At 36.3% G+C, this 24,786-nt stretch overlaps 2 non-coding genes across 2 annotated transcripts; both read right to left on the bottom strand.

Annotated features, from left to right (window-relative positions):
* Window positions 1–5,767: 5,767 nt before the first annotated feature.
* LOC112781279 (small nucleolar RNA R71) lies at window positions 5,768–5,875 on the bottom strand. The gene has a single exon (XR_003192064.1). It is a non-coding gene; the product is annotated as a small nucleolar RNA R71 (small nucleolar RNA).
* An 18,619-nt stretch (window positions 5,876–24,494) lies between these two features.
* Window positions 24,495–24,602, bottom strand: LOC112781779 (small nucleolar RNA R71). The gene has a single exon (XR_003192538.1). It is a non-coding gene; the product is annotated as a small nucleolar RNA R71 (small nucleolar RNA).
* Window positions 24,603–24,786: the final 184 nt, after the last annotated feature.

The raw sequence follows: 24,786 nt of genomic DNA, 5'->3' as shown, positions 1-24,786 counted from the left end.
GGAATACCACAGACAAGGTTTAGACTTTCCGGATCTCAGGAATGGCCGCCAATAATTCTAGCCTATACCACGAAGGTTTTAATCTTAGATTAGAAACCCAAGAGATACACATTCAAGCTTGTTTGCATGTAGAACGGAAGTGGTTGTCAGGCACGCGTTCATAGGTGAGAATGGTGATGAATGTCACATAATCATCACATTCATCATGTTCTTGTGTGAGAATAAATATCTTAGAGAAGAAATAGGCTTGAGTTGAATAGAAAAATAATAGTACTTTGCATTAATTCATGAAGAACAGCAGAGCTCCACACCTTAATCTATGGTGTGTAGAAACTCCACCATTGAAAATACATAAGAACAAAAGGTCTAGGCATGGCCGTGAGGCCAGCCTCCAAAAAGGTCTAAGATAGCATAAGACTAATCAAAGATGAAAATACAATAGCAAAAGGTCCTATTTATAGAGAACTAGTAACCTAGGGTTTACAGAAATGAGTAAATGATGCAGAAATCCACTTCCGGGCCCACTTGGTGTGTGCTTGGGCTGAGCGTTGAAGCTTTCACATGTAGAGACGTTTTTTTGGAGTTAAACGCCAGCTTTGGTGCCATTTTGGGCATTTAACTCCAGCTTTTATGCCAGTTCTGATGTTTTGACGCCAGAATTTTTATGCTGACTTGGAACACCGGTTTGGGCCATCAAATATCAGGAAAAGCATGGACTATTATATATTTCTGGAAAGCCCAGAATGTCTATTTTCCAACGCAATTGAGAGCGCGCCAATTGGGTATCTGTAGCTCCAGAAAATCCACTTCGAGTGCAGGGAGGTCAGAATCCAACAACATCTGCAGTCCTTTTTCAGCCTCTGAATCAGATTTTTGCTCAGGTCCCTCAATTTCAGCCAAAAAATACCTGAAATCACAGAAAAATACACAAACTCATAGTTAAGTCCAGAAATGTGATTTTTATTTAAAAAATAATAAAAATATAATAAAAACTAACTAAAACATACTAAAAACTACCTAAAAACAATGCCAAAAAGCGTATAAATTATCCGCTCATCACCTACCACCTTCCTCACATCTCACAAAATACAATCACAAGGAATGCGGGGGAATGAATCGAGGGATTAGCGCCTTTGCCGCCTTCCACAAGTACAAAGAATGTGGGAGAATGAATCGAGGGATTAGCTCAGGTGCGCGAAACTGATTCCACAAGTTTCACACAGATAGACTGGCAAGTGCACCGGGTCGTCCAAGTAATACCTCAGGTGAGTGAGGGTCGATACCACGATGATTTTTGGTTTGAGCAAGCGATGGATACCTTGTAGATCTTAGTCAGGCGGATAGAAAAGATGATTGTTGTTGTGAAAAAATGCATAAAACAATTAAATAAATAAAACGTTACAAGATAGATGTGAAATCAATGGTATGAGAGCGGTTGAGGCTTTAGAGATGCTTCTTCCTTTTGGATCAACTTTTCTCACCATCTACTCCAACTTTTGATTGATTCTTTCCATGGCAGGCTGTAAATGATTAACACCGGGTCAGCGGTCATTAATCTCCACTGCTTCAGATCAAACGCCGGGTCAGCGGTCATCCAATCTGAACAGGGGTGAAGCTCTAGCAGTCCATTCCCTTGGTGATTGATGAGCGGATAATTTATACGCTTTTTGACATTGTTTTTAGTATGTTTTTAGTAGGATCTAGTTACTTTTAGGGATGTTTTCATTAGTTTTTATGTTAAATTCATATTTCTGGACTTTACTATGAGTTTGTGTGTTTTTCTGTGCTTTCAGGTATTTTCTGGCTGAAATTGAGGGACTTGAGCAGAAATCAGATTCAGAGGTTGAAAAAGGACTGCTGATGCTGTTGGATTCTGACCTCCCTGCAATCAAAGTGGATTTTCTGGAGCTACAGAACTCAAAATGGCGCGCTTCCAATTGCGTTGGAAAGTAGACATCCAGGGCTTTTCAGCAATATATAATAGTCCATACTTTGGCCAAGAATTGACGACGTAAACTGGCGTTCAACGCCAGCCTTCTGCCCAAATCTGGCGTCCAGCGCCAGAAAAGGATCCAAAACCAGAGTTGAACGCCCAAACTGGCACAAAAACTGGCGTTCAACTCCACAAATGGCCTCTGCACGTGCTACACTTAAGCTCAGCCCAAACACACACCAAGTGGGCCCCGGAAGTGGATTTATGCATCAATTACTTACTCATGTAAACCCTAGTGACTAATTTATTATAAATAGGACCTTTTACTATTGTATTAGGCATCTTTGGATTACCTTATGATCCTTTGATCACGTTTTGGGGGCTGGCCATCTCGGCCATGCCTGGACCTTCACTTATGTATTTTCATACGGTAGAGTTTCTACACTCCATAGATTAAGGTGTGGAGCTCTGCTGTTCCTCGAAGATTAATGCAAAGTACTACTATTTTCTATTCAGTTCTTCTTATTTCGCTTCTAAGATATCCATTCGCACCCAAGAACGTGATGAAGGTGATGATTATGTGTGACGCTCATCATCCTTCCCCCTTATGAACGCGTGCCTGACAAACACTTCCGTTCTACATGAATTAAGCTAGAATGAGTATCTCTTAGATCTCCTAACCAGAATCTTCGTGGTGTACGCTAGAATGATGGTGGCATTCAAGAGAATCCGGAAGGTCTAAACCTTGTCTGTGGTATTCTAAGTAGGATTCAATGATTGAATGACTGTGACGAGCTTCAAACTCGCGATTGTTGGCGTTAGTGACAGACGCAAAAGGAGGGTGAATCCTATTCCAGCATGATCGAGAACCGACAGATGAATAGCCGTGCCGTGACAGGGTGCGTGAGCATATGATTTACTGAGAGGAGGGGATGTAGCCACTGACAACGGTGATGCCCTTGCATACAGCCAGCCATGGAATGGAGTAAGACTGATTGGATGAAGATAGCAGGAAAGCAGAGGTTCAGAGGAACGAAAAGCATCTCCATTCGCTTATCTGAAATTCCTGCCAATGAATCTACATAAGTATCTCTATCCTTACTTTATGTTTTATTTACATAATATATTGTAGCCCATATGAGTCAACTTAACTGAGATTTACAAGGTGACCATAGCTTGCTTCATACCAACAATCTCTGTGGGATCGACCCTTACTTGCGTAAGGTTTATTACTTGGACGACCCAGTACACTTGCTGGTTAGTTGAACGGAGTTGTGTCCACACATAGTAAAGAGCCATAATAATGATTCCATACAATAACAAAGAGTACTACATTAATGTGATCACAATTTCGTGCACCAAGTTTTTGGCGCCGTTGCCGGGGATTGTTTGAGTTTGGACAACTGACGGTTCATCTTGTTGCTCAGATTAGGTAATTTTCTTTTTGTTTTGTTTTCAAAAATTTTTCAAAAATCTTTCAAAAATCTCTCATCTGTTTTCGAAAAAAATAAAAATGTTTTCAAAAATAAATTATTCTATGGCTTCAGAATTTTTAAGAATGAATTCTAGTGTTTCATGAAGCATGTTGAAGCCTGGCTGGCTGTAAAGCCATGTCTAAATTCTTTTGGACTGAGGCTTCCAACCATCAGCTCTTACACGACTGTAGGGTATGTCAGGCATGTCATGTCTGAATTACATGCTGAAGCTTGGCTGGCCATTGGCCATGTCTAGTGTTTTGGACCGGAGCTTTCATTGAAAGCTTGGCTGGCTAGTGAGCCATGTCTAATTCCTGGACTGAAGCTTTAGACTAAGAATGCAAGATTCCTGGAATTCATATTAAAAATTTTGGAATCCTTATTTTTCTTTTTCAATTAATTTTTCGAAAAATATAAAATAAAAATCCAAAAAAATTAGAAAATCATAAAAATCAAAAATATTTTGTGTTTCTTGTTTGAGTCTTGAGTCATATCATAAGTTTGGTGTCAATTGCATATGCATCTTGCATTTTTCGAAAATATCATGCATTCATAGTGTTCTTCATGATCTTCAAGTTGTTCTTGGTAAGTCTTCTTGTTTGATCTTGATGATTTTTTGTTTTGTGTTGTGTGTTGTTTTTCATATGCATTCTTGAATTCTTAGTGCGTAAGCATTAAAGAATTCTAAGTTTGGTGTCTTGCATGTTTTCTTTGCATTAAAAATTTTTCAAAAATATGTTCTTGATGTTCATCATGGCATTTAAAGTGTTCTTGGTGTTCATCTTGACATTCATAGCATTCTTGCATGCATTCATTGTTTTGATCTAAAAATTTCATGCATTGCATATTTTTCATGTTTTTCATAAAAATTTCAAAAATCAAAAAAATATCTTTCCCTTTTTCTCTCATCAAATTCGAAAATTTGGATTGACTTTTTCAAAAATTTTTAAAATCAAATTGTTTCTCATGAGTCAAATCAAATTTTCAATTTGAAAATCTTATCTTTTTCAAAATCTTTTTCAAAAATCAAATCTTTTTCAAAATTATTAGTTATTTTCGAAAATTCCAAAAATATTTTTCAAAAATCTTTTTCTTATTTTTATACCAAATTTTCGAAAATAACATAATCAATTAATATTTTGATTCAAAAATTTGAAGTTTGTTACTTGCTTGTTAAGAAAGATTCAAACTTTAAGTTCTAGAATCATATCTTATGATTTCTTATGAATCAAGTCATTAATTGTGATTTTAAAAATCAAATCTTTTTCAAAACTAATTCCTATCATATCTTTTCAAAAATATCTTCTTATCTTATCTTTTTCAAAAATATCTTTTCAAAATATCTTTTCTAACTTCCTAACTTCTTATCTTTTCAAAATTTGTTTCAACTAACTAACTAACTTTTTGTTTGTTTCTTAACTTTTTCAAAACTACCTAACTAACTCTCTCTCTCTAATTTTCGAAAATATCTCCCCCTTTTTCAAAAATTTCTTTTTAATTAACTAATTATTTTTATTTTTATTTTTATTTCAAAAAAAAAAATTTTCGAAAAATACTAAACAAATTTTCAAAAACCAATTTTCAAAAATCACTAACTCCTTTTCAAAATAAATTTCGAAAATCATACCTCCCCCATCCTATTCTATTTATTCATTCATATCCTAACATCTCATCTCACATCTCTTCCATTCTCACAGTTGTGTTTCTTCCATTATATTACATTCTTTGTCTCCCCCTTTTCTTCCACTCACAAAGGGATCCCTATACTGTGGTATAAAGGATCCCTATTATTATTATCATTTTTCTGGCCATTCTTCCTTGTCATATGAGCAGGAGCAAGGATAAGAACATTCTTGTGGAAGCAGATCCAGAACCTGAAAGGACTCTGAAGAGAAAATTAAGAGAAGCTAAAATACAACAATCCAGAGATAACCTTTCAGAAATTTTCGAACAGGAAGAGGAGATGGCAGCCGAAAATAATAATAATGAAAGGAGGATGCTTGGTGACTTTACTGCACCTAATTCTAATTTACATGGAAGAAGCATCTCCATTCCTGCCATTGGAGCAAACAACTTTGAGCTGAAACCTCAATTAGTTTCTCTGATGCAGCAGAACTGCAAGTTTCATGGACTTCCATCTGAAGATCCTTTTTAGTTCTTAACTGAATTCTTGCAGATATGTGATACTGTAAAGACTAATAGAATAGATCCTGAAGTCTACAGGCTCATACTTTTCCCTTTTGCTGTAAGAGACAGAGCTAGATTATGGTTGGATTCTCAACCTAAAGACAGCCTGAACTCTTGGGATAAGCTGGTCACGGCTTTCTTAGCCAAGTACTTTCCTCCTCAAAAGCTGAGCAAGCTTAAAGCTGATGTTCAAACCTTCAGACAGAAAGAAGGTGAATCCCTCTATGAAGCTTGGGAAAGATACAAACAGTTGACCAAAAAGTGTCCTTCTGACATGCTTTCAGAATGGACCATCCTGGATATATTCTATGATGGTCTATCTGAGCTATCTAAGATGTCATTGGATACCTCTGCAGGTGGATCCATTCACCTAAAGAAAACGCCTGCAGAAGCTCAAGAACTCATTGACATGGTTGCTAATAACCAGTTCATGTACACTTCTGAAAGGAATCCTGTAAGCAATGGGACGCCTATGAAGAAGGGAGTTCTTGAAATTGATACTCTGAATGCCATATTGGCTCAGAACAAAATATTGACTCAGCAAGTCAATATGATTTCTCAGAGTCTGCATGGAATGCAAGCTGCATCCAACAGTACTCAAGAGGCATCTTCTGAAGAAGAAGCCTATGATCCTGAGAACCCTGCAATAGCAGAGGTAAATTACTTAGGTGAACCTTATGGAAACACCTATAACTCAACATGGAGAAATCATCCAAATTTCTCATGGAAGGATCAAAAGCCTCAACAAGGCTTTAATAATGGTGGAAGAAACAGGTTTGGCAATAGCAAGCCTTTTCCATCATCCACTCAGCAACAGACAGAGAACTCTGAAAAAAATGCTTATAATTTAGCAAATCTAGTCTCTGATCTATCTAAGGCCACTGTAAGTTTCATGAATGAAACAAGATCTTCCATTAGAAATCTGGAAGCACAAGTGGGCCAGCTGAGTAAAAGGATCACTGAAATCCCTCCTAGTACTCTCCCAAGCAATACAGAAGAGAATCCAAAAGGAGAGTGCAAGGCCATTGACATAAGCGCCATGGCCGAACCTGAGAGGAGAGGAGAGGACGTGAATCCCAAGGAGGAAGACCTCCAGGGACGTCCAGTGATCAATAAGGAGCTTCCCTCTGGGGAACCAAAGGACTCTGAGGCTCATCTAGAGACCATAGAGATTCCATTGAACCTCCTTATACCCTTCATGAGCTCTGATGAGTATTCCTCTTCAGAAGAGAATGAGGATGTTACTGAAGAGCAAACTGCCAAGTTTCTTGGTGCAATCATGAAGCTGAATGCCAAATTATTTGGCATTGATACTTGGGAAGTTGAACCTCCCTTGTTCATCAATGAACTAAGTGATCTGGATCAACTGACATTGCCTCAGAAGAGACAGGATCCTGGAAAGTTCATAATACCCTGTACCATAGGCACCATGATCTTTAAGGCTCTGTGTGACCTTGGTTCAGGAATAAACCTCATGCCCCTCTCTGTAATAGAGAAACTGGGAATCTATGGGGTGCAAGCTGCTAAAATCTCATTAGAGATGGCAGACAGCTCTAGAAAACAGGCTTATGGACAAGTAGAGGACGTGTTAGTAAAGGTTGAAGGCCTTTACATCCCTGCTGATTTCATAGTCCTGGATACTGGAAAGGAAGAGGATGAATCCATCATCCTAGGAAGACCTTTCCTGGCCACAGCAAGAGCTGTGATTGATGTTGACAGAGGTGAAATATTCCTTCAATGGAATGAGAAGTCCTTTGTGTTTAAAACTCAAGGATCTCCCTCTGCAACCATGGAGAGGAAGCAGAAAAAGCTTCTCTCCAAGCAGAGTCAACCAGAGCCCCCACAGTCAAACTCTAAGTTTGGTGTTGGGAGGCCACAACTAAACTCTAAGTTTGGTGTTGAACTCCCATATCCAAACTCTAAGTTTGGTGTTGGAGAGTCTCAACAAAGCTCTGCACATCTGTGAGGCTCCATGAGAGCCCACTGTCAAGCTATTGACATTAAAGAAGCGCTTGTTGGGAGGCAACCCAATGTGTATCTAATTCTTATTTTTATTGTTTTTCATGTTTTCTTAGGTTCATGATCATGTGGAGTCACAAAATAAACAAAAAATTCAAAAACGGAATCAAAAACAGCAGAAGAAAAATCACACCCTGGAGGAGCATCTGTCTGGCGTTCAAACGCCAGAACAGAGCATAGTTCTAGCGCTGAACGCCCAGAATAGGGGAATCCTGGCGCTGAACGCCCAGAACAAGCATGGTTCTGGCGTTCAACGCCAGAAATGGCAGCAAATGGGCGTTGAACGCCCAAAATGGGCACCAACCTGGCGCTGAACGCCCAGAGTTGTGTGCAAGGGCATTTTACATGCCTAAATTGGTGCAGGGATGTAAATGCCTTGACACCTCAGGATCTGTGGACCCCACAGGATCATCTCAGGATCTGTGAACCCCACAGGATCCCCACCTACCTCATCATCTCTCTTTCCATTCTTGATCATCCCTTCTATTTTCCATTTACCACTCACATCCTTACACCCACTTACCTTCAAAATTCAACATCTCTTCCCCACCCAATCCCACCCATATGGCCGAATACACACCTCCCTCCATCTCCTCTATATCTTCTTCTTCTTCTATTCTTTCTTCTTTTGCTCGAGGGCGAGCAACATTCTAAGTTTGGTGTGGTAAAAAGCATAGCTTTTTTGTTTTTTTCCATAACCATTGATGGCACCTAAGGCCAGAGAAGCCTCTAGAAAGAGGAAAGGGAAGACAAAAGCTTCCATCAAGGGTCTATAGCTCAGTGGTAGAACATTTGACTGCAAATCAAGAGATCCCTGAGATACCTCAGGGGATACATTTTCTTCCACACAATTATTGGAAGCAACTAAGGGTGGAACATCAAGAGCACTCCATCATCCTTCATGAAATCAGAGAAGATCTAAAAGCAATGAAGGAGTAGCAGCAAAGACAAGGAAGAGACATAGAAGAGCTCAAGGACATCACTAAGGTGGACTCATTCCTTGTTCTTACTTTCTCTGTTTTTTCGTTTTATATGTTATGTGCTTATCTGTGTTTGTGTCTTCATTACATGATCATTAGTAGTTAGTAACTATGTCTTAAAGTTATAAATGTCCTATGAATCCATCACCTCTCTTAAATGAAAAATGTTTTAATTCAAAAGAACAAGAAGTACATGAGTTTTGAATTTATCCTTGAACTTAGTTTAATTATATTGATGTGGTGACAATGCTTCTTGTTTTCTGAATGTATGCTTGAACAGTGCATATGTCTTTTGAAGTTGTTGTTTAAGAATGTTAAATATGTTGTCTCTTGAAAGAATGATGACTAGGAGACATGTTATTTGATAATCTGAAAAATCATAAAAATGATTCTTGAAGCAAGAAAAAGCAGCAAAGAACAAAGCTTGCAGAAAAAAAAAATAGGCGAAAAAAAAATAGAAAGAAAAAGAAAAAGCAAGCAGAAAAAGCCAATAACCCTTAAAACCAAAAGGCAAGGGCAAATAAAAAGGATCCCAAGGCTTTGAGCATCAGTGGATAGGAGGGCCTAAAGGAATAAAATCCTGGTCTAAGCGGCTAAACCAAGCTGTCCCTAACCATGTGCTTGTGGCGTGTAGGTGTCAAGTGAAAACTTGAGACTGAGCGGTTAAAGTCAAGGTCCAAAGCAAAAAAAGAGTGTGCTTAAGAACCCTGGACACCTCTAATTGGGGACTTTAGCAAAGCTGAGTCACAATCTGAAAAGGTTCACCCAATTATGTGTCTGTGGCATTTATGTATCCGGTGGTAATACTGGAAAACAAAGTGCTTAAGGCCACGGCCAAGACTCATAAAGAAGCTGTGTTCAAGAATCATCATACTGAACTAGGAGAGTCAATAACACTATTCGAAATCTGAAGTTCCTATAGATGCCAATCATTCTGAACCTCAATGGATAAAGTGAGATGCCAAAACTATTCAAGAGGCAAAAAGCTATAAGTCCCGCTCATATGATTGAAGCTCTGTTTCATTGATAGTTTGGAATTTGTAGTATATTCTCTTCTTTTTATCCTATTTGATTTTCAGTTGCTTGGGGACAAGCAACAATTTAAGTTTGGTGTTGTGATGAGCGGATAATTTATACGCTTTTTGACATTGTTTTTAGTATGTTTTTAGTAGGATCTAGTTACTTTTAGGGATGTTTTCATTAGTTTTTATGTTAAATTCACATTTCTGGACTTTACTATGAGTTTGTGTGTTTTTCTGTGATTTCAGGTATTTTCTGGCTGAAATTGAGGGACTTGAGCAGAAATCAGATTCAGAGGTTGAAAAAGGACTGCTGATGCTGTTGGATTCTGACCTCCCTGCACTCAAAGTGGATTTTCTGGAGCTACAGAACTCGAAATGGCGCGCTTCCAATTGTGATGGAAAGTAGACATCCAGGGCTTTCCAGCAATATATAATAGTCCATACTTTGGCCAAGAATTGACGACGTAAACTGGCGTTCAACGCCAGTCTTCTGCCCAAATCTGGCGTCCAGCGCCAGAAAAGGATCCAAAACCAGAGTTGAACGCCCAAACTGGCACAAAAACTGGCGTTCAACTCCACAAATGGCCTCTGCACGCGCTACACTTAAGCTCAGCCCAAACACACACCAAGTGGGCCCCGGAAGTGGATTTATGCATCAATTACTTACTCATGTAAATCCTAGTGACTAGTTTATTATAAATAGGACCTTTTACTATTGTATTAGGCATCTTTGGATTACCTTATGATCCTTTGATCACGTTTTGGGGGCTGGCCATCTCGGCCATGCCTGGACCTTCACTTATGTATTTTCATACGGTAGAGTTTCTACACTCCATAGATTAAGGTGTGGAGCTCTGCTGTTCCTCGAAGATTAATGCAAAGTACTACTATTTTCTATTCAGTTCTTCTTATTTCGCTTCTAAGATATCCATTCGCACCCAAGAACGTGATGAAGGTGATGATTATGTGTGACGCTCATCATCCTTCCCCCTTATGAACGCGTGCCTGACAAACACTTCCGTTCTACATGAATTAAGCTAGAATGAGTATCTCTTAGATCTCCTAACCAGAATCTTCGTGGTGTACGCTAGAATGATGGCGGCATTCAAGAGAATCCGGAAGGTCTAAACCTTGTCTGTGGTATTCTAAGTAGGATTCAATGATTGAATGACTGTGATGAGCTTCAAACTCGCGATTGTTGGGCGTTAGTGACAGACGCAAAAGGAGGGTGAATCCTATTCCAGCATGATCGAGAACCGACAGATGAATAGCCGTGCCGTGACAGGGTGCATGAGCATATGATTCACTGAGAGGAGGGGATGTAGCCACTGACAACGGTGATGCCCTTGCATACAGCCAGCCATGGAAAGGAGTAAGACTGATTGGATGAAGATAGCAGGAAAGCAGAGGTTCAGAGGAACGAAAAGCATCTCCATTCGCTTATCTGAAATTCCTGCCAATGAATCTACATAAGTATCTCTATCCTTACTTTATGTTTTATTTACATAATATATTGTAGCCCATATGAGTCAACTTAACTGAGATTTACAAGGTGACCATAGCTTGCTTCATACCAACAATCTCTGTGGGATCGACCCTTACTCGCGTAAGGTTTATTACTTGGACGACCTAGTACACTTGCTGGTTAGTTGAACGGAGTTGTGTCCACACATAGTAAAGAGCCATAATAATGATTCCATACAATAACAAAGAGTACTACATTAATGTGATCACAATTTCGTGCACCAGTGATCCTACTCAAAATGCCATAGACAAGGTTGGATCTTCCAGATTAGAGAATGCTGCTCCTTTGGTTCTAGCCTATACCACAAAGGCCCTAATCGCCCCGGACCTCAGCTGCACTGATGTCTCCAAGTACCCAACAAAGTCGTGGATTAGCCGTCTAAGAGATATATAATCAAGCTTGTGGTTCAATACTATCCCATCAAGGACTTGCAAGAACCCATATGAATAGGGATGACGGTCAAGTTACACTCCCAATCCATTAGGATGAAGAACGAAGATACATCTTAGAATAGAATCAAGTATAGATTGAAGTGAAATAGTGATATTATTAATCCAAAAGAATCAACAAAGCTCCTAACCTTAACCTAGGAGGTTAGTGAGTCATACTGTACAATATGATATTCAAATGTAAAATGGGAGAAGAAGAAAAAGATCCTAAACAAGGGTGATCTCCTCCTATATATACTAATCTGCTAACTAAGAATTATAGAAATAAGATAAACTAGTCTTGTAGTTTGAAAATCCACTTTTTGGGCCCACTTGGTGAGTGTTTGGGCTGAGCTTGAGTGAAGTCATGATTTGGTGCTCCCTTTTGGGCGTCCAACTCCAGCTTTGGGTTCCTGAATGGGTGTTGGACGCCAGCTACTCCCCTTTGGGCATTGGACGCCAGGAATGGAGTGGGTGGCTAGCGTTGAATGCCAGTTTTGGGCCTTCATTTCCAAAGCAAAGTATAGACTACTACATATTTCTGAAAAGTCCTGGATGTTAGCTTTCCATAGCCATTGAGAGCGTGCCATGTGGACTTCTATAGCTGCAGAAATGCTCCTTCGAGTGCATGGAGTTCAGATCCCGACAGAATCTGCAGTCCTTTCTCTATCTCTGAATCAGACTTTGCCAAAACTCCTCAATTTCAGCCAGAAAATATCTGAAATCATCGTAGAACATGCAAACTCAAAGTAGAATCCAAAAATATGAATTTTGCACTAAAACCTATGAAAATATAATAAAACTTAAACAAAACGTAATGAAAAATATATGAAAATGATGTCAAAAAGTGTATAAAATATCCGCTTATCAGAACACCAAACTTAAATTGTTGCTTGTCCCCAAGCAACCAAAACAAAGTAGGATTAAAAAGAAGTGAATGATACAATAAATCTCAGAGTTTTCAATGAAGCTCAGTTTCAATTAGATGAGCAGGACTATTAGCTTTTTGCTTCTGAATAGTTTTGGCATCTCACTTTCCTTTGAAGCTCCGAATAATTGGCATCTTTAGGAACTTAGAATCCAGATGATATTATTGATTCTCCTAGTTTAGTTCTTTTTTTATTCTTGAACACAGCTTCTTTTGAGTCTTGGCTGTGACCCTAAGCGCTTTGTTCTCCAGTATTACCACCGGATACATAAACGCCACAGACACTTAACTGGGTGAACCCATTAGGATTGTGATTCAGCTTTGCTAGAATCCCCAACCAGTGGTGTCTAGAGCTCGTAAGCACACTCTTTTGCTTTGGATCACGACTTTAACTGCTCAGTCTCAAGCTTTTCACTTGACACCTTCACACCACAAGCATATAGTTAGGAAAGCAGCTCATTTGAACTGTTTAGGCCAAGATTTTATTTCTTTTAGGCCCTCCTAACCATTGATGCTCAAAGCCTTGGATCCTTGATCTTGTCTTTTGGTTTTAAGAGCTATTGGCTTTTTCTTTTTTTTCTTTTTCTATAATTTTTTTTGTTTCTTTTATTGCTTCTTGCTTTTTGCTGCTTTTTCTTTCTTCAAGAATCAATTTTAGGATTTTTCAGATCACCAATAATACTTCACTTTTATCATCATTCTTTCAAGAGCCAACATTCTTAACTCCAACATCAAATATGTACTGTTCATTCATACATTCAGAAAGAAAAAGCAATGTCACCACATCAAATAATTGAACCATTTTTAATATATAACTCAAAATTCAAGTATCTCACTTTTCTTTTTCAAATAAAATTCTTTTTTAAGCAAGGTGAGAGATATATGGAATATTTTATAGCTTTAAGACATAAATAAAGATGATCATGCACTAGAAATAGACAATAAAACAAAATACATGGAAAATAGAAAAATAACATAGGCAACATGGGATAAAGGGAATGGATCCACCTTAGTGATGGCGACTATTGCTCCCTTTATAGAAGCTAATGGACCGCTTGATCTCTTTTATGTCACGCCCCTGCCTCTGTTGTTCTTCCCCCATGGCTCTTTGATCTTCTCTTATGTCATGGAGGATGGTGGAGTGTTCTTGGTGTCCCATCCTCAACTCGTCCATGTTGGAGCTCAATTCTCCAAGAGAAGTATGCAATTGGTCCAAATAACCTTGGGGAGGAAAACACATCCCTTGAGGCATCTCAGGAATTTCTTGTTGAGACAGCTCCACATGCTCTTGTTGAGGTGCATGTGTAGGCTCTCTAGTTTGCTCCATCTTTCTTTTAGTGATGGGCTTGTCCTCCTCAATGGGATGTCTCCTTCTATGACAATTTTAGCTGAATTGCATAAGTGACATATAAGGTGGGAAAAAGCCAACCTTGCTAAGGTGGAAGGCTTTTCAGCTTTCTTGTACAGCTCTTAAGGTATCACCTCATGTACCTCCACCTCACTCCCAATCATGATGCACTGAATCATGATGACTCTGTCAATGGTCACTTCTGACCGATTGCTAGTAGGGATGATAGAGCGTTGGATGAATTCCAACCATCCTCTAGCTACGGGCTTGAGGTCAAGCCTTCTTAGTTGGATAGGCTTGCCTCACTACAAGAATTTGACAAATTAGCGATGAATTTTTGCGAGAAATATTTTTTGTCACTAATCCGTCACTAACTTGCGAGGAATTAGTGACGTATTAACGACAAAATTTATGAGCGGTTACAAAATATCCGAACTAGAGAAAAGAGACTAATTAGCGAGAGATTCACAAGTAAGTTTGTTTCTCGCAAATTGAATTTTGTAGCTAAAAAAAGAGCAGAGAAAATTTTCTCGCTAATTTGTCACAAATTAATTAGCGAGTGACAATATTCTAGCAAATCAGTCACTTAGGAGTTCAATCGAATACAATTAAAGTAGCGAGGGATATTATTGTCACTCTTCCGTCGCAAGTATTTGATATACAATTAGCGAGAAACAATTCACACACTAGTTCGTCGCTAAATAAATTTTGTGCAAAAAGGCTAATTAGTGAGGAACAATGTTACTAGCTAATCTATCACAAAGACTTGAAATGCATTTTGCGATGGACAATTTCCTAGCTAATTTGTCACCAAAGTTTTTATTTTTAGCAAGCAACTAGTTTCTCGCTAATTTGTCGCATAATATTGTAAAATTCAAAATTAGGATAGTGACAGAAAACAGTCATCGCTAACTTGTCGCAATAGATGAATCATTCAGCTAGGAAAGTGTTCCTTGCTAATTAGTCGCTAAAGTGGAAATACGGATATTGAGTGCCTAGGACCTAAGTAGCGAGAAATTTGCGACCGTTTAACAACTGACACACTTCATTCGCTGATTTCAAGTCGCTGATTAGCGGGCGAAATACATTTGTCGCGTAAGTTGTCGCAAGTTTAATTTAGCGAGTGACTTGGCAACTGCAATCTTGTCCCAAAACAAAAGTTACATCCTACCTATTTTGTAGCAAATTATTCGCTAATCTTGTTGAAAATCTGTCGCAGAGTTATAACAAATCCAAAGCTAATCGAGAAAATGCTAGAAGTAACTGGTCGCAATTGCGTCACGAATCAAAAACTTATTTAGTGAGGAATTAGCGACTGCTTAACAACTGATAGACTTTCCTCACTTATTTCATGTTGCTACTAATTTGTGAAAAAAAAACATTAGTCCTTATTTCATGTTACTACTAACACTAACCTCTATATAAATCCATAGAAATTTTATGAAAAGTTTGAAGCAAGTTTGTCAAGCACGATAATATAATTTGTCACAATTTTATCACTAATTTAAAGCTATTTTAAACGAGAGAATAATTAACATTCCAAAGTCGTGGATATTTGACTCTAAAATCAAACTCATAAAAATGCAAGCCTAAGCGACTTAGCTTGATTAACCCAAAAAAATAGTGAATTAAGCTGGTTGACTTCCGGGTCAAACGGATATATATATATATATATATTTTGTAGACCCGACTTAAAATCCGACCAACTCCTAAAAAAAAGTAACACGCACTACAAGAAAATCACCCATTCAATAACACTTTTTTAAGCAAATTTAAAAAGCGTAGCCTATTTTATAAATAGGCTACGCTTTTCTTTGTGTTACCCTTTTATAAGAGAATAGGAAACACAATTATAACATCACTTGAAAAGTGTCTCCTTAGATATTAAAAAGATCACTTATAAAGTGTATCCTTATCTTAATATTTATGGATACACTTTTCTAACCAAAAAGAACATTTTTGAAGAGTAACCTATATTGCGTTTATTTATAGGCACGAGATATTGAGAAGGGACATTGAGATACAAAGTCATGTTTGACAGATGAGACATAGACAAAGGCATTGTGTCTAGAGACACTGAATTAGTGTATCTTGTATCCATCCTGACAGGAAGAACACAGAGGCACAAATAAGAGATACAACTTATTTTTTATTTATTCTTTTATTATTCTTATTAATTTTTTCTAATTATATTTTTTATTGTTCTATTTTTCTTCTCAGATTTTTTGAATGAAGAATAGAATAAATTAGACTTTCATAATTTTTTCTAATTTATCACCAAATAAAATACAAGAACATTAATTTTTTTTGTATCTGTCATTTGCGCCATGTTTTCATTGTTTTGTCTTATCTAGTTCTCAGAATCAAATGCAGTCCTAGAATCCATTTGGATTGAATTTTGAAAAAAATATTTATTTTTTTATTTTAATAAAAAAATTTTAATAGACAAAAAGCTATTTCACATTTGGATAAGCTTTTTAAAAAAAATTCAAATATTAAAAACGTCTTTTGTGGTATTGTTTTTCTTTTTTCCAAAGTTAGGAGTGAGAGGTGAGTATGGGGAGACTATGGGTGTATTTGGGATTCACGTTGGAAAAGAGAGAAGCCCATTTGAGTGTCTTGAATGTCCCATTTTTATGTTTGGTAACTTTGTGAAACTCTGAACTCTTGAATGTCCCATTTTTCTAATGTGAGAGTTTTAGGGTTCCGATTTTAGGGTTTTTAATTTGGGGGTTTTAGCTTCTGAATGTGTATTATTTTTTTAATGTGTATTGGCTTCTGAAATGACCTTATCTAATTTAAGGAAGCCATTTGTGGAGCTTTGTATTGCTTTCACTAGATTTGGATAAATTTCTTTTACCAAGATTGAGAAGGAAGATTCTTGGTTCTTGGAGTCGTATCAGAAGAATCCTGGTCAAGCTGCGACTTTCGTGAAATATATTCAAGAAGGGATTGAGATTGCGGGCAGAGATGAGAATTCTCTGCTTTTGTTCAGTGGGGGAGAGACTCGGAAAGATGCGGGACCTCACAGCGAGGCACAGAGTTACTGGGCCGTAGCAGATTACAAGGGATGGTTTGGTGAGTTTTTGCTTTTTCTGGTAACTGTTTTTGTCATCATAGAAGTTGAAATTGGTTGTGTGCTCAATTTAGATATTATATCTGTATATAGATAGTTAGACATCTTAGCCTTCATTTGGAGATTGTCTTAATGATAGGGATAGGTTGGCATTGTGGATACAAGTCTCTATATATGTGCATGACATTAGTATACTATAAGTTATATTTTGAATAGGTTGTTGTCATATAAATAAGAAGCTTGATTTATATTCAAGGTTAGCCAGTTCATGGAATCCACTTAACTAGTGAGGTGAGCTTTAAGATTAGGCTCATTTGTTCTCAAATTCTATTGAACCTAACCTGAGCCATGTTAAGTGGGGACATATTTTCTCTGTTTCTATAATTCTATTGTCAATGTGTCTTTGTAGTTTGTAAGTTTTGATAGTTACCAAACAGGTTAGGGGCAAAGAGAATAAGAGATGTCTTGTGATTATCGAACTCTAAGATGTATATCCTTTAATGTTCAAATGACATTTCTGATTTGGAAAGATATTACATACCTGTGCACATGGCCAAAGGAACTAGGCATGAAATTGAGTGGTTATGCTATTTTTTTCCTCTTATGCTTTACAAAGAATCTTTAAATATCTATCAAATGTGGATTTTACTAAACTGAAGACGTGGTAGATTAGCTAGCAAATTGAGCTGTTATATAGTTGCACTACTGCAACTCATCTGAGAATTGTGGATCAGATATTGAATTGCCGTTTTCCTTGTCTTATGCAAATTTTTTATTTTGTAATTGGGATATCATTTGTATTCTTTTAGCAAATTTTCAAGTTTCATATTTCACAATATAAAACAATTTTGGTATACTACAAATCACCAATCCATGCATAAATAGGATTAGTGCATATATAAAGCATGCAAACTCTAAAAGTTGTTGAGTTGAGAGAAATTAATCTCAATTTCTAACTTTGATTTTATCCATTATCTTAAATCAGTTGTTTCTATTTGAGTCCAATATTGGTTATTTTCAACTAATCTAAATCAGAGCATGTTCCTTTAAAATAGCGAAAGTAAGGAATAGATACATGGACCTTATTTTTATTCTACTTTTTGGTTTCAATATCTTTTTAAGTCTTGTTGTAATTCATCTTATTTTATAAGATTAGCATATATGCTGAGAGATATTGAACTCATTTTAGGGTTCATCGAGCTGGTCCGTGGGAAAAATATATTGTAAACCAAAAGAAGTAAAGGCTGCAGTTGTTACTTGTGGAAGCCTCTGTCCTGGTCTTAATGATGTCATTAGACAGGTTAGCTTGTGATCAATTTGGTCTTTTATTCCAAATCTCCTCCCTGTGGAGTGGCCTTAGTAAATATTGCATTGTAGCTTCTTACTCCCTTTTTACTCATTAGCCACTATGATAGATATCTCAATTTGAAAATGCGAGTCAAGACCTACATTTTTTGTAGAAGTCATTTGCATCAAGTCATTAGTGGATTATTCTGTATCCAGTCATCCTTTTCAGTTGTAAATAAATTTTAATTGTTACATGATTCACAGCATTTTATCTAGCACATGAATTCCTATATTTGTTTCTCTTTTTTGTACATTCTGACATGTAATCTAGACTTAACTTTTTTCCTTTGTTTTCTTTTGGTAGGTTGATGAGCTTGTTGTTAAAGCATTTAACGTCAAGAATTTAAGCAATGAGGGGAGAAAAAGAAATCAAGTCTTTCTTTGATTTCTTGTTTGATATGCATTCATCTTTGAAGGTCAAATCTCTATCTTCTATTGCATACTCCTGTTTCTGTTCATATTTCAAAATTGAATGCTAGGGGTTTGTTGTTTCCAAAAGCAGCCTTGGGTTGAGGTGCAACTAAGTATGTATATATATACTCAAAGATATACATGCAGCCACTGTCATGTTTATTTTGCCTAATATTTTAGCTATACAATTAGGGACATAGATACAACACAACTAACAAAACATGGAAACTATATTATATATACTTAAACATGAAATATTTGTCTATTGAAGATTCACATATTTTTCGTGCCTGTTACATTTTTATCTGCCTTAGTAGTACAATATATTATATATCTGCCTTATTGCTAGCGACGATTTTATAAAGTTTGATGTGATTTTGGGAAGTGAGAAAATCAAGGCAAGTGCATTTTAAACTTAAATGTTAGCTGTATTATGCAAACATTGTTCAAGAAATTAACAATTTAACATATTGTTGTATGTTGTTGATTTCTAATCTTCTTGTTTCATGCAACAGGCTCCACTGCTCTAGTACTTTTCCAGGAGATTAGCCATTCATTAAACCCTTCCAATAACTTGGTATTTTCTTTTCTTTTCCCCTTATGATCTTGTAGTGTGATTATTATCATTAGTCTTGAACCAGGCATAACATGAAGTTGGTTCCTTCATGAAAATGTGTTTAGTTCTCTTTTTGTCTCTTTTTAAATATGTCTTTAATTTCAGATTTTGAAAGTTCTATCGGCATTTCCTTTAGCTTATTCTGCCAAGTCAAATTCAAAGTTAGCTACTCCTCCATCACTTATTGGAACTTCAATGTCATTAGTTTCAATTGTTCAGGTATCCTAACCTTCTTCCTCATTTTTTCTCTCATGTTGTTGCATATATACATATGTTTTGTGTTGTTTGCTGTCCAAATTTTGTATTATTTAAAAATATTTTTTTGGTGGTTAATATTTTTTGGTGGCTAATATATATATATACCCTTACTATTTTTTGGTTTTTCATGGCATTTTTTCCTATTGTGTTTTGCTTCTTGATTTGTTTTGTTCTTGCATTTCTATGTTCTTGCTATAGTTTGTTCTTCACTGCTATTTATTTTTTGTTCGTGGCTTTCTGCTGTTGTTTGTTGTTCTTGATTTTCTGTTCTTAATTTGTTATTTTTCACATTATTGCTAATTTTTTGTTGTTGATTTTTAATTTGTTGTTCTTCACTGTTGGTTACTGCTATTTTTATTTTTATTTTAAATTTGTTAATTGTTATTGATTTTAATTTATTGGTTCTATTATTTTTGTTCTGGATTTAAATTTTTTTATCTTCACTACTGTTCTGATGGCTATTAATTTTTGCGTTTAATTTGTTGTTGATTAAGTAATATATTGATGTTCTGTTTTTTGGTTTTTGATCACAGCATAAGTGACAACATTGGTGAAACTGAAGGTGAAACTAATGGACATGTTCTTTGTGCAATTGATATACCAAGTTTTAGGTGTTGTTTGTAACTGGGTCTTTTTCTTTGTTAGTTTACTAATTTAGTCATGTTTTTTAGAGATATTGAATAGATAGAATAACATTTGATCAAATCCAAACGCTTAGTTATTATTAGGTTAAGCTTTAATATCTAATGTCTTTAAACATGGTTTGAACTTTTTAAACATGTATAATTTTGATGAAATAATTTTATTTGTATGCGTTATTGATGAGCGGATAATTTATACGCTTTTTGGCATTATTTTTAGTATATTTTTAGTAGAATCTAGTTACTTTTAGGGATATTTTCATTAGTTTTTATGTTAAATTCACATTTCTGGACTATACTATGAGTTTGTGTGTTTTTCTGTGATTTCAGGTATTTTTTGGCTGAAATTGAGGGACTTGAGCAAAAATCAGATTCAGAGGTTGAAGAAGAACTGCTGATGTTGTTGGATTCTGACCTCCTTGCACTCAAAGTGAATTTTCTGGAGCTACAGAACTCAAAATGGCGCGCTTCCAATTGCGTTGGAAAGTAGACATCCAGGGCTTTCCAGTAATGTATAATAGTTTATACTTTGACCGAGTTTAGATGACGTAAAAGGGCGTTGAACGCCAGTTCTACGCTGCTGTCTGGAGTTAAACGCCAGAAACACGTCACAAACCAGAGTTGAACGCCAGAAATACGTTACAACCTGGCGTTCAACTCTAGAAAGAGCCTCTACACGTGTAACATTCAAGCTCAGCCCAAGCACACACCAAGTGGGTCCCGGAAGTGGATTTATGCATCAATTACTTACTTCTGTAAACCCTAGTAACTAGTTTAGTATAAATGGGACTTTTTACTATTGTATTAGACATCTTTTGAACATCTTTTGATCATTTTTAGATCTCTAGACCTCCATTGGAGGCTGGCCACTCGGCCATGCTTACCCTGTATTCACTTATGTATTTTTAACGGTAGAGTTTCTACACTCCATAGATTAAGGTGTGGAGCTCTGCTGTTCCTCAAAGATTAATGCAAAGTACTATTGTTTTTCTATTCAATTCAACTTATTCCGCTTCTAAGATATTTATTCACACTTCAACCTGAATGTGATGAACGTGACAATCATCATCATTCCCTATGAACGCGTGCCTGACAACCACTTCCGTTCTACCTTAGATTGAATGAGTATCTCTTAGATCTCTTAATCAGAATCTTCGTGGTATAAGCTAGATTGATGGCGGCATTCATGAGAGTCCGGAAAGTCTAAACCTTGTCTGTGGTATTCCGAGTAGGATATTGAATGACTGTGACGAACTTCAAACTCGCGAGTGCTGGGCGTAGTGACAGACGCAAAAGGAGGGTGAATCCTATTCCAGTATGATCGAGAACCTCAGATGATTAGTCGTGCTGTGACAGAGCATTTGGACCATTTTCACAAGAGGATGGGATGCAGCCATTGACAAGGTTGATGCCTCCAGACGATTAGCCATGCAGTGACAGCGCATCGGACCATTTTCCAGAGAGGATTAAAAGTAGCCATTGACAACGGTGATGTCCTTACATAAAGCCAGCCATGGACAGAAGTAAGATTGATTGGATGAAGACAGCAGGAAAGCAGAGGTTCAGAGGAACGAATGCATCTCTATACGCTTATCTGAAATTCTAACCAATGAATTACATAAGTATTTCTATCCTTATTTTCTATTTATTATTAATATTCGAAAACTCCATAACTATTTGATATCCGCCTGACTGAGATTTACAAGGTGACCATAGCTTGCTTCAAGCCGACAATCTCCGTGGGATCGACCCTTACTCACGTAAGGTTTATTACTTGGATGACCCAATGCACTTGCTGGTTAGTTGTATCGAAATTGTGAATGAAAAACGATTTATTAAGACGTGCATACAGAGTTTCTGGTGCCGTTGCCTGAGATCACAATTTCATGCACCAAGTTTTTGGCGCCGTTTGCCGGGGATTGTTCGAATTTGGACAACTGACGGTTCATCATGTTGCTCAGATTGGGTAATTTTCTTTTTATTTTATTTTCAAAAAGTTTTCAAAAATTTTTCAAAAATCTTTCAAGAATCTCTCCTTTGTTTTCGAAAAAAATTTTAAAATAAAAATATTTTCAAAAATATATTTTTCTTCAGAATTTTTAAGAATGAATTCTAGTGTTTCATGAAGCATGTTAAAGCCTGGCTAGCTGTAAAGCCATGTCTAATTCTTCTGGATAGGGAATGTCGGGCGTGTCATGTCTGAGTTACATACTAAAGCTTGGCTGGCTATTAAGCCATGCCTGCCCTTTGATTGGAGCTTTAGACTAAAGAGCATAAGATTCCTGGAATTCATATTAAAAATTTTGGAATCCTTTTTTTTCTTTTTCAAATGATTTTCGAAAAAAAAATTATTAAAATAAAATCCAAAAAAATAAAAAAATCATAAAAATCAAAAATATTTCATGTTTCTTGTTTGAGTCTTGAGTCAAGTTGAAAGTTTGGTGTCAATTGCTTATTCATCTTGCATTTTTCGAAAAATTCATGCATTCATAGTGTTCTTCATGATCTTCAAGTTGTTCTTGGTAAGTCTTCTTGTTTGATCTTGATGTTTTCATGTTTTGTGTCTTTTCTTGTTTTTCATATGCATTCTTGCATTCATAGTGTCTATACATGAAAAATTTTAAGTTTGGTATTTTGCATGTTTTCTTTGCATTAAAAACTTTTTCAAAAATACGTTCTTGATGTTCATCTTGACATTCAAAGTGTTCTTGGTGTTCATCTTGACATTCATAGCATTCTTGCATGCATTCATTGTTTTGATCCAAAATTTTCATGCATTGAGTCTTTTTCATGTTTTTCCCTCTCATCATAAAAAGTTCAAAAATCAAAAAAATATCTTTCCCTTTTTCACTTAAAATTTCGAAAATTAGATTTGAATTTTTCAAAATTTTTTAAAATCTATTTGTTTTTATGAGTCAAATCAAATTTTCAATTTAAAAATCTTATCTTTTTCAAAATCTTTTTCAAAAATAAAATCTTTTTCATTTTTCTTATCTATTTTCAAAAATTTCAAAAAAATATTTTTCAAAAATCTTTTTCTTAATTTTACATCATAATTTTCGAAAATAACATCATCAATTGATGTTTTGATTCAAAAATTTCAAGCTTGTTACTTACTTGTTAAGAAAGATTCAAACTTTAAGCTCTAGAATCATATTTTGTGATTTATTGTGAATCAAGTCATTAATTGTGATTTTAAAAATCAAATCTTTTTCAAAACTAATTTCAATCATATCTTTTCAAAAATATCTTTTTATCTTATCTTTTTCAAAATCATATCTTTTTCAAAACTTTGATTTTAAAATATCTAACTTCTTATCTTCTTATCTTTTCAAAATTAATTTTCAAATTTGTTTCAACTAACTAACTAACTTTTTGTTTGTTTCTTATCTTTTTCAAAACTACCTAACTAACTCTCTCTCTAATTTTCGAAAATATCTCCCTCTTTTTCAAAATTTCTTTTTAATTAACTAATTATTTTAATTTTTGATTTTAATTTTCGAAAATTACTAACCTTTTTCAAAAACTATTTTCGAAAATCACTAACTCTTTTTCAAAAATTATTTTCGAAAACCTCCCCCTCTCATCTCCTTCTGTTTATTTATTCATCTACTAACACTTCTCTTCATCCCACATCTCTGCTCTCCTTACCCTTGTGTTTCTTTCTTTACATTACATTCTTTTCTTCTTCTACTCACACAGGGGAACCTCTATACCTGTGGTAAAAAGGATCCCTATTATTATTTTTTTGTTCCCTCTTTTTCATATGAGCAGGAGCAAGGACAAGAATATTCTTGTTGAAGCAGATCCAGAACCTGAAAGGACTCTGAAGAGGAAACTAAGAGAAGCTAAATTACAACAATCCAGCAAGCACCTTTCAGAAATTTTCGAACAAGAAGAGGAGATGGCAGCCGAAAATAATAATAATGCAAGGAGGATGCTTGGTGACTTTACTGCACCTAATTCCAATTTACATGGAAGAAGCATCTACATCCCTACCATTGGAGCAAACAACTTTGAGCTGAAACCTCAATTAGTTTCTCTAATGCAGCAAAACTGCAAGTTTCATGGACTTCTATCTAAAGATCCTTTTCAGTTCTTAACTGAATTCTTGCAGATCTGTGATACTGTTAAGACTAATGGAGTAGATCCTGAAGTCTACAGGCTCATGCTTTTTCCCTTTGTTGTAAGAGACAGAGCTAGAGTGTGGTTGGATTCTCAACCCAAAGATAGCCTGAACTCTTGGGATAAGCTGGTCAAGGCTTTCTTAGCCAAGTTCTTTCCTCCTCAAAAGCTGAGTAAGCTTAGAGTGGATGTTCAAACCTTCAGACAGAAAGAAGGTGAGTCCCTCTATGAAGCTTGGGAGAGATACAAGCAACTGACCAAAACGTGTCCTTCTGACATGCTTTCAGAATGGACCATCCTGGATATATTCTATGATGGTCTGTCTGAATTAGCTAAGATGTCATTGGATACTTCTGCAGGTGGATCCATTCACCTAAAGAAAACGCCTGCAGAAGCTCAAGAACTCATTGACATGGTTGCTAATAACCAGTTCATGTACACTTCTGAAAGGAATCCTGTGAATAATG

The sequence above is a fragment of the Arachis hypogaea genome, chromosome 19, assembly GCF_003086295.3.
Source record: "Arachis hypogaea cultivar Tifrunner chromosome 19, arahy.Tifrunner.gnm2.J5K5, whole genome shotgun sequence".
Lineage (NCBI taxonomy): Eukaryota > Viridiplantae > Streptophyta > Magnoliopsida > Fabales > Fabaceae > Arachis > Arachis hypogaea.
This window is presented reverse-complemented; position numbering and strand designations above follow the sequence as displayed.